The 10993-nt window shown below is 26.9% G+C and overlaps 1 protein-coding gene across 1 annotated transcript in view; it reads left to right on the top strand.

Moving 5' to 3' along the window:
• The first annotated feature begins 9657 nt into the window (after nucleotides 1-9657).
• LOC108753746 (octopamine receptor-like) overlaps nucleotides 9658-10993 on the top strand; it is a 44103-nt gene continuing 42767 nt past the window's right edge. Inside the window, exon 1 of the mRNA XM_018495615.1 lies at nucleotides 9658-9716. The gene's annotated coding sequence lies outside the window, so the exon portion shown is untranslated. The remainder of the gene's footprint in view (nucleotides 9717-10993) is intronic.

The following is a 10993-nucleotide window of genomic DNA, read 5'->3' as shown; positions in this document are numbered from 1 at the left end:
TATATATATATATATAATATATTATAAATGGAATACTTCCAATTATGCTAATATAAGTATTATTCTGTCTTCGTTACTTATAAAATGCCAAGATAAATAAAACAACGTTTGTGTCATTAAATGACAGCATCCATTAAATTTGATATGGATGCTTTAATTTTTATGCTTTAATATTTTAGTGTAGTGTTTTGAAAAATATAATTATAAATACATAGTAACAGTATCTGGTGATTGATTTGAGTATAATTTGCAAGGAGAGGTCAATCACGTAACATATACAAGCTAAAATTAAATTACGTATATAAGCTAAAATAATCAGAAAAATATATAAAAAATATAAAATATATATTCAATTTTTCAATTACAAGCTATTTGAAATACACTAAAAGAAGAACAGGTTTGAGAGGTAAGAATAAATATATTCTATTAAATATTGTATAAGTAAAGATTTTTATTGATAAGTAAAACATTCGTCTCACTTTTTATTCGATCGAATATTTCGATTGAACAAACGTGGCCGAACAAATTATTAAAACTGAGATAGACCGCAGAGTATGTCTAATACTGAGACAGTAATGTGGTGTTTAATAAGACATCCGCCATATTAATCACATCGTATTGTGACAGTTTTGTTAAGTAAATTCTATGCGACCATAGTCTTACGCGTACAGTAAACTTTCTACACACGCACGCACGCACGCACGCACGCACGCACGCACGCACGCACGCACGCACACAAATAAAATTATATATATATAATTTTATAATAATTACTCATATACAATATGCATTAAAAATATAAATACATAAAATATATTACGTGTGTATAAAAAAATACATAAAAATAAATAGAAGATTGTAATATATTGTATTGTTTTCGAAGAAACATCTTCTTTAATTCTTTTTTTACATAATAGCAGAAAAATTTGTGTTATATTTCTACGGATATATATATATGTACACACACACACACACACACACACACACACACGCGCGCGCGCGCGCGCGCGCGCGCGCACATATAATTCAAATATTAAAATTTTTGTTTCCTGTATATGTATAATAGTACGAGTATTAATTGAATTTATGAAAAAAAGCATATAGAAATTTAATAAATACAGATTTAATAAAAAAAACAGATTTTTTTTCTTCTTATACAGTGTTCGATATGCTCGTGTTATATATTATATTGAACATGTATATTATTATATGATATATTATAGTAAATACATAATAAATATGCAGCATATGTGAATATATTAATTCAGATTTTCAATTATATTTTTTAAGAGTTTTTAATTATTTTCAAGTATTTTTCTTATAATATATAAATATTTTTATTATAATATTTTAGATAAGCTCTAAAAAAGAATGACTTTTATTATTTCCTTGAAAGTTGATATCTCAAACATATAAAACGAAATTAAAAAATAATTAACTATTTATATTAACAGAATTTGTGCAATTTAATGAATTCTTTATATTTCTAAATCTAATATTGCTGCAAATGTAGTTAACAGTATGCTTACATATTTCTTCATTAGATTATGTTCGATAATTTCATTATGGATATGATTCCCGTGGAGTTCGAAACTATTCCAGATTTCCTGAGTAGAATATTATAAATGTATACACATTATACGTATTTCTCGTTAACATGCATAAATTAATGTCATCGCAGTGAAAAATATTAAAGAAATACAAGATTACGCTACGGTTTTTATATCTTATGTTATTAATTAATTAATATAATATTAATTATATAAAAATTATATTGAAAATATTATATGATATAAATAAACATATATGTAATTGTAATATAAATAAGGATATAATCGACTTTTGTATTTTATTTTAATTGATTTGTAGCTAATAATTTTATATGATTATGTTTATATGAATATTGTGTAAAAATATGCATACTGTATATATGTGTGTGTGTGTGTGCGTGCATGCGTGCGTGTGCGTGTGCGTGCGTGCGTGCGTGCGTGCGTGCGTGCGTGCGTGCGTGCGTGCGTGTGTGTGTGTGTGTGTGTGTGTGTGTGTGTGTGTGTGTGTGTATATGTATATATGAAATAATTCTTTTATTACGCGATTTTGTTTGCAGTGCATATTGATATTTGAAAATTACCAACGTGCATATTTATAGTTTTCTTTAAACAAATTATGTTAAAATAATTTGTTATATATTTGTAGTTTTTTCGCGATAACATGTAACACTCACATTGTATCGAATTATGTACCTAGAAATACACATCGATACTGATTTTTATGATATGAACAATTTTAATAGTATTAGACTACTCATTTGTTTGCAAAATAAATTAATACTTAAAAAAATTATTTAGGTTTATAAGAACTACGGAAATGATAAGCAGAGAAATAAAATATTTATCACTATTTGAATGTGTTCATACTTTGTTTTAAATACGTGATATTCATGTTTGTTAATATGTTTGTACAAAATGTATTAGAAAAGCATGAATGAATAACGAGCTAAGAAGTACAAACTTGCAAATTATTTTCTGTATCCTGATTTGATAGATATATCATACAGCTTTATTTTGTAGATTATTTATAATGATAGATGATATTATATGAAATTTCTCTTTTATAAGGCGAGATTGACGATAATTAATGGAATTTTTATCAATTTATCAATTTTTTTACGACAGTTTTATGGACAACTACGAATTTCTTCCTTTACATTTCGTTACAAATTTCATGTTTTGCATGTTAAGGATGGAAATGTAGCTGTCAATATATAAAATCAATTGACTTAAAACTGCTGAGAATTTTATCGATCATATTATAGTACAAATTTTACTTCGGTATTTGCTAATATTGTGCTTCGCGGTACGGAATATAGTCTATTAGATATACATGATTTACAGTTTTTATTTTGATAAAGTTTTTGCATGTGTTTGTCTTATCTATTGCTGTGTGAAACTTTCATGCAACAATAATTATAAATCTTATAAATTTATGTTATATTTATTATATAAATAGTTATATGTTATTATGAAGAAATTATCGTTGTCATTAATATGTAAAAGAATATTGATTTGATCAAAAAATTCATTTATGTATGTGTATATATATGTGATATTTGAAAGATATTAAATTTTTAATATTCTTCTATTTTATATCTATATATTTGTGAACCAATGGCTCTGAAGTGCTTGAAATTGCCTTTCTTAAATCAACACCTATAAGTGGCTGGCCGCATCCTAATTTAGCATTGAAAGGGTCAAGCAAATGGATTTGGAACAAAACGTTCGCATTTGCATAAACTGAGAAAGATAGTGAAATTAAATTTTGATCAGTACTACTTGTTAGCATATATACTGATGTTCAACGATGATCTGATCTGAAGAATTACGAGCGATAATACAACAAATTTTCGATGTCGGTTTTTTTTTATCTTTGTCACAAAATTTTATTAAGTGTGGACACGACAACGACCGTTTGGAAATACCTAACGAAATAACAAAGAAGAACACACTAAAGCGGAACAATTTGAGAGAGTTTGAAATACAATTCCAATACGTTTATAAAATTACTGAGAGATGAACTTTGATACAATTTATTTATAAAGAAATATGGAACATCCAATGTGGTAATCGGATTTTACGAAGTCTTTAAGTAGACTGGTATTGATTTTCGACTTTTTGCAGACTATATGTGCTATATCCGATCATCGTTTAAAATATATTTGCACTCTTTCTCTTTCTCTCTCTCACGCACGCACACGCACGCGCGCGCGCACACGCACACACACGCACGCACGCACGCACGCACATACACACACATTGAGGCTAAGATATGGTATATTTCTTGACATATAATTTGTATAGCGTTATTAGCAATATTACGATGCATAATTGTAGAACTTAGTTTAGAAAATGAAAATATATAATATAGCCAGAGATTCTTATATATTAAAAATAAAGAGAGCTTTTTCGTTTTCTCAAAAATATATATAGTAATGTTTTGCAGTAAAAAATGCTATTAAAATTAATATATTTTCCTTTTTATTCTATTTATATAAATCACAGAGTAATCACTTCAACATTTACTTTTATTTTCAGCAGTTTATAATGCGAGGATTCTATCCAGTATTTGATTGCATTAATATTCGAATTATTAGTTCAACTCAATAAACGTAGTTAAATTAGGGTAGATAATACGATATCTTCTAAACAAAAGATAGTATAATTGTCTCAAAAGGAGACGCAAAATTGTTACAATTGCGGTTGACAACTGAATACGCAGTATCAAAGTAAGTTTCTGAAGTGTCTCGTACTTAATTGAACAATCAATTTCAAGAAAATAACCCGCATTTGTTAAATTATTTTTATAATTTATATCTAAATTTTAACTCAAAGTTTAATTTAAAGATAGCATGTATGCAAATAATTAATTTTATTTTCTATAAATATAATAGAAAAAGTTACTATTATAGTAGAGGAAAGTCGCCGATACTGACGTAGGTTTCGTAAAGTGACTCTCCCTTATTTTTCAGAAATAACTAACTATTGCACTTTATTAAGGTATATAGACAGGATGAAGGCCTGAAACATCGGGGTTTTTTTAAAAATATTGTATAATAAAATCAGATAATTTTGTTTTATGATGTCTCTATTCTATCAGTATTGAAGTACGTAAAAAAATTTTTTTGTTTCCGTTATTAGATTTAAGGCTGCTGTACAAAGGATAATCTTGAACAGTTACTTTTCCTCGTTGACAATGAATCGATTATATACATTTACACATTTATATGCCCCGTTCCGTATCTGTTCATGTATCGTCGCTTAATAATTTTAACTAATTAAATGTTTTTTGAACCTACTGACTCTTCTTTCGCCGTTTATTTGTTTGTTTATTTTCGATTATATGCGCTGTTAGATACAAAAAAAAATTATGATAATAAAAAATAAATATAGCTATATAGCCGGACGTAGGAAAATTACAAAATCGTAAAAAGTAACAAAATGACGAACATGTAAATCTTTTTTTTAATTTGGCCTTTCTTTTGTTAGGATGGAGTTAGCTAAGTCGTACTTCCATTATATTTTCTAAACAAAATATTTTTCTTAAAAGATAATGACATTGATGTGATGACGCGCTAATATAGGTTAAGAACTATCATTTTTTTGTCTTCGAGTCTGTTTACGAGTAACAATTAAAACTGATTTTGTTCAGTGTCTGATCTAAGTTTTGGCATAATTTACCTAAGGTATTATCAGTACAAGATGGGTAATTGAATTAGTGTTCATCATGTTATAATTGATATTTAAACTCTTTTCGAGTATAGCATCGAATTAGTAAAATATTTGTAACTTATGTTGCTATTGGCAAATTTGTAAAAATGGAGAGAGTTGGATAAATCGTATTTGTCGTTGGTCTTTATATTGTACCGGTACGATTTTCGCAAGTGACGCGAGCAATATGTGAAGGTTACTATTATTAAAACCTACAATGGATTGGATTCAGTGTGTCAGGTGCTTTAAGTTTGCACCAAACCTGTAGTGACAATCCTGAAATTTGCTAAAATTGTTTAAATAAGTGCTCAAGAAAGTGATTACTTATCAACTATTGAGTCTTTCTATTAAATTTTTCTATTGAGTCTTTCTATTGAGTCTTTCTATTGAATCTTTTCTATTGTGTGACGGAAAAATCCGTAATTGATTTTATTTCTAAAATTTATTTTTTCAAAATATCTGAGATTTTAATATTCTGAAATATAGTGCAATGATAGCTTAAATTAATTTAAGTATTGCTTTTTACTTTATTTTCTTAAATGAATTTAAAAAACACAGAGTCTAATTTCTGTTTTTATAATAAAAAAGTTTTTATTATATCCACTTAAATATGTATACTGAATTTAAAAATAAATATTTATTAAATGAATTTAAAAATTAATTTTGTTTATTTTCCCAGTAAACAAACTGACGTTATTTACCGTCATTTTGACGTAAAAGATGTTATTTTAATATCAAAATGAGCAATGTCAGCTTGTTTGCTATATTAGAAGTACGATTTAGGAATCAGGTGGTACAATTTAACGACTCGATCTCCAAATTGTACCGAGAGCTTTTTTTAAAAATCTAATTTAAATACTAATTTAATATTTATTTTCGTAAAAATATTGTTTTGTTTTATTCCCAATGAACCAAAGTTTAATGTAACGTATCTCTCAGAAGTATCTCTTTAATATTTTTATTACAATTTTGTTTAAACATTACGATGTTTCCCGGCGATTTTCTCCTACAAAAAAGTTGAACAAAATTGTGAAATTTTTATTAATTAAAAAAATGGCTATGTCCGGCGATAGAGTAAGTTTTCTGAATAAAATGCAATTTACATCAAGTCAATAGGTCGAGTAGATTTTTTGATTTGCTGTCAACCAGGTCGAAAAACTGGTTTACAGCAAATGATTTTGAAAAAACGCGTTTACTTTCAGATTACTATATTGCACAAATTTAAATTAAAAAATTTAAGTTACTCTTATTTTAGCAATCCCTGGACCATATAATAGCTCTTCCGTATCTAAACCACTTCTTCGAAAGAGCAGAACGTCAGAAGTAGTTCTAGTGCTTTTGTGCGTACAAAAACTGCTGTATCTCCTCAACTGTTCGAATATCTCTTTAAAACTTGACATACTCGTATGTATTTTCAATACTTATATCTTTCAAAATATTAGAAAATTAAAAAATCAATTTTTTCAAACTTTTACTCTGTCTATACTCCTTAATACTAATAAAATTATGTTCTGTTTAGCAATTTAAAGAAATACGAACTCATAATTCGTATATTTATGGCTTGTTTCTATACCAAATCAGTTAAAAATAAATTCTGCGAAAATTCTTATGATTTTCTTTTGCAAATTGCGTAATTGAAATAGTAGTGACTATATTGTTGATATTATTATGTCATTTTAAATGTTTTTAATTTTCTATAAATCAGATTTATTTATATAATTCCTTTCTCTTAGTTTTTTTATAATATGATTTTTAATTAAAAATTGGAGTGCAGCGTAAATCGCCACACCTGTCAGTAAAACAGATCATGAACTAACTTTATATGTTGCTTTATAGTATCAAATAGCTTTATTGAAACTGAAGGCAATCGTGTATATACAAAAACTTTTGACAAACTATCGCATTACATATTTGCAAAACAGCATGAAATAAATATGTATATAATTCAATAAAAATGTTTAAAATAATTCAATAAAAATTTTATAACGTGAAGTGAAAAAATTCTTGAAAATCTTATATATGTACATTCACTTGTAAGTATTTTATACAGATAATTTCTATAAACAAAAAAGAATAGGAATACGTAGCATTACTGCCTATTGTGTCAGTTTTGGAGACTATTTTGTCAGATGCTTATTTTTGCTTATCTTACGAAAAAATTAATTATTGCAAAATTGCAAACAGTGTTATAAAAGCTGCTTATACTACCTGATAGAAGAGACTTTTTAGTTCGTACTTATGATTTTAAAGTTTTATTTATCTTTTGTTTAAGAAATATTGTCTAAAAACAAAATGATATGTCGGTATCGACGACTTTCCTCTAATATAAAATTACTTTATTACTTTAACTTTTTAGATATAAATTTTTTTATTTTAATTACAAAAATATGACACTAAATATAAGTTAAACTATATAAAACTACATTGATAATTGTAACGGTTCTAATAATTGTAATTTGACAATTAATTATTTTATATGTAATTATTGTATTATCATAGTCACACATTATATCATCATTATTTTATGAGTGTCACAATTCAAAAAATTAAGTTTTTTAGAAAAAAAAACTTATTTTTTAACTTAAAAAATTATTGACTAATAAAATAATATCGAAATTATAATATTTTCTTGATATGTTCAAATGTCATTTTTCTTATTTTTAGTTTCATAACTCTTAAAAAAATCAATTTCTTTTGATTTGTGATGATGTGTTTCGACGATATTTTAATAAAGTTAAATTAGTTCACTTTTGATAATTGGTGTCTAAGATAATGTTTACTTAATACATTCATGATAATATATAATGAAAAATTTTATAATTTAATTACTTTTGAAGTAAGACAGCAGTAACTAGTAACAACGTTACAATATTACTGTAATATCATTCCTGAAACATTGCAATGTTGTTGCAATACTGGAATGATCAGTGCTGTATGGAAATGTTCGCGTGTATTAAAACGATATTTTCGCTATACAATCAAGAGAAGTGATATCTGTGATAAAAGACGATAAACAATAAATTTCATAAAAATTACATTTAATTTCACAAATGCATCTTTACTTTTATCAATCCCATATACACTACAGCTTATGCGTTTTACATATACGCGCGTTACATATATACCGTTGTCTGTATTGGAACGAGGGCAGATAGAGAGGGTCGATGAGGGTGGTTGCTGGGATTTTCAGTACGCGCGCGATCTCCGTGCCGAAAACATGTTTCTCCTGATAGCTCGTATAATCTTCAAATTCGTGTGAAAAATCACTTACTAATAAAAATTATATAAAAAAATTGCTGTTGATAACACATTATATTTAACATATTGTTGTGCAAAAGTGAAAAATCCAAAAACGATAATATTAACAATTATCTTTAATTAAAACGTAAGACAGAGAAGGTATTAAAATACGATTTGGCAATACATATTTATGTCAATTTTCAATCGCGATAAATATATGCTCAATTGGATGTATATGATGTAAATGACGGATCGTGGTTTTGAATGTTTATCAAAAGACAATTAGCTGTATATCTACATACTAGTGAATTAATCATGCCAACGGTTTCCGTTTAAATGCTGTTATTAATTCAGCTATTTACAAGCAGATGACATGATATATGGTGTAATGTAAACGCATAAATAGATAAATTTTGTAGGTAATTAAATATGAATATCTGACAAAATTGATATCAAAATACGATAATATTTAATAATATTAAAGATAATATAATACATTATTATAAATAAAGAATAGTATTACAGTTTTACATTCAGTATACATAGAATGTAAAGTTGTAAATAAATGGTGAATGGAAAGTGCGTCAAAGATTTAACAATATTTAAATTAATTGTGCGCGGGTAAACGTAAATTAATTTTTAATTTGCATACGAAATATTAATACGTAAAATGTATCGCGTTAATTAATAATTAAACATTTATTGTTTACGAAATTAACTTTTCATAAATCACTTATAATCGTATTAACTGCGGTTAGTTCGTACGTTTAGATGTGCATTTCTCTTTCCGCGCTGATTTGTATAGTGAAGGTGCTGGCACTCCGGATATTACATATTACGTACTTATGATGCAAAATATGCGATATTATATGGGCCTATATTTTATGGTCGACATATGGTACATTGAACGTTGGCTTTTGAGCACTTTGTTATATATTGTGAACACTTTAATTAATGAAGTCTTGTAAAGCGGAAGCATATAAACATTTAACGTGATGTACACCAATGTACACCAACTTCGACATTTATGTTGTAATATTCATAATATGAACGTCATTCATTGTGGTAACAAATGTTATATATATGTACTGATAGATTATTTGTATTTAAATAGATGAAGTTATTCACATAATGCTAATAACGTAATTAATTAATCTCAAATTGACTTTGATATCACACGTGAACAATGCGAGAATTTAACTCTATCAGCTGGTAAGTTGTGCACAGATTTAATGTTATTATAATATTTATTTATATATATATATATTTATAAGCTTTGTAATTAAAATTCAATATTACATTACTAGACTTTTATAGGTTTACAAATTTTTTAAACAATTATTTGCTATAACAACGATACAACTTAAAAAATAAACTAAGTAAAAGTAGCGTTATTTACGGTAAAAAAATAAAATATATAAACAAATGAGTTTGAACGCTTTAAATCATTAAAATTTTGCAATATTAATTTTGAAATAGAGTGAAAACATGTTCTTTCATTTTTTTCTTTGTCACTTTTTTTTTTTTTCTTTCTACAAGTAACTTTTTAAGTTACGTTATTATAGCAAATAAGTGATTATACATAAATTATAGATATTATAAATTAGATTATAGGTTAAAGTGTATTAAAATTTTGGAAGAGAGGGGGAAGGGGGAAGAGAGAGAAAAAGAGAGAGAGAGGGAGAGAGAGAGAGAGGGGGGGGAGAGAGAGAGACTATTTTACATAAATAAAAATAGTAAAAAAATTTAAGATACAGAGTTTATTATGTATTTATAAAAAAAAGGCTTAAACTTTTTATCACGCGCGCGCGAGAGACATTAAAATAACTCCTTTTAACAGCTTCTTAGTTAGAAAATAGGAGTATATACCATATATATATATATATAAGCTTAAACTGGACATATGACTGTGGTCAACAAACTTATTATAAGCAAAATATACAGTTTTACATGCATCCTTTATGACTAAATAAATTGAATTACTTTCGGCTTGCGTATAATTAATCGGATAAACGGAATAATCTGTGGGAAAACCATCATGTTAGAATATTACAGCGTAATACAATTTTCATATTTTCTTTAGCAGTTGCTCTTCTAGTAGATTATAAATGCAAATTTTACTGTCCTAAATAACGTCAAAAGCATAGCGCGAATAGGAGATTTTGTCTATAATAAACAATTTTATGGCTGGAGAAATTAGTAATAGATGACACGAAATGAAATTGAATGTAACCTATTGCTTTTGTGCGAATTTGAAATGAGGTTGCATTCTAGTATTCGAGGAATCCCTATCTATTATCAGACGATCTGATGCTGGCATTCCGTTTGCTTAAGAAGAATCGGAGTACTAAGTCGAGGCGCGATACTGTACAGTAAACTGGACTTTAAGTAAAGGTATTTCTCAAAAATAATTGCTGTTACAACAACAAATTGACTTTGTTACTATTTCCAAGTACAATGAACGTAAATTTTGTGAACCAATAATTCAT

This window comes from Trachymyrmex septentrionalis, unplaced genomic scaffold, assembly GCF_001594115.1.
Source record: "Trachymyrmex septentrionalis isolate Tsep2-gDNA-1 unplaced genomic scaffold, Tsep1.0 scaffold71, whole genome shotgun sequence".
NCBI lineage: Eukaryota > Metazoa > Arthropoda > Insecta > Hymenoptera > Formicidae > Trachymyrmex > Trachymyrmex septentrionalis.
The sequence above is the reverse complement of the archived record's forward strand: the minus strand, read 5'-3'. Positions and strand labels throughout refer to the sequence as shown.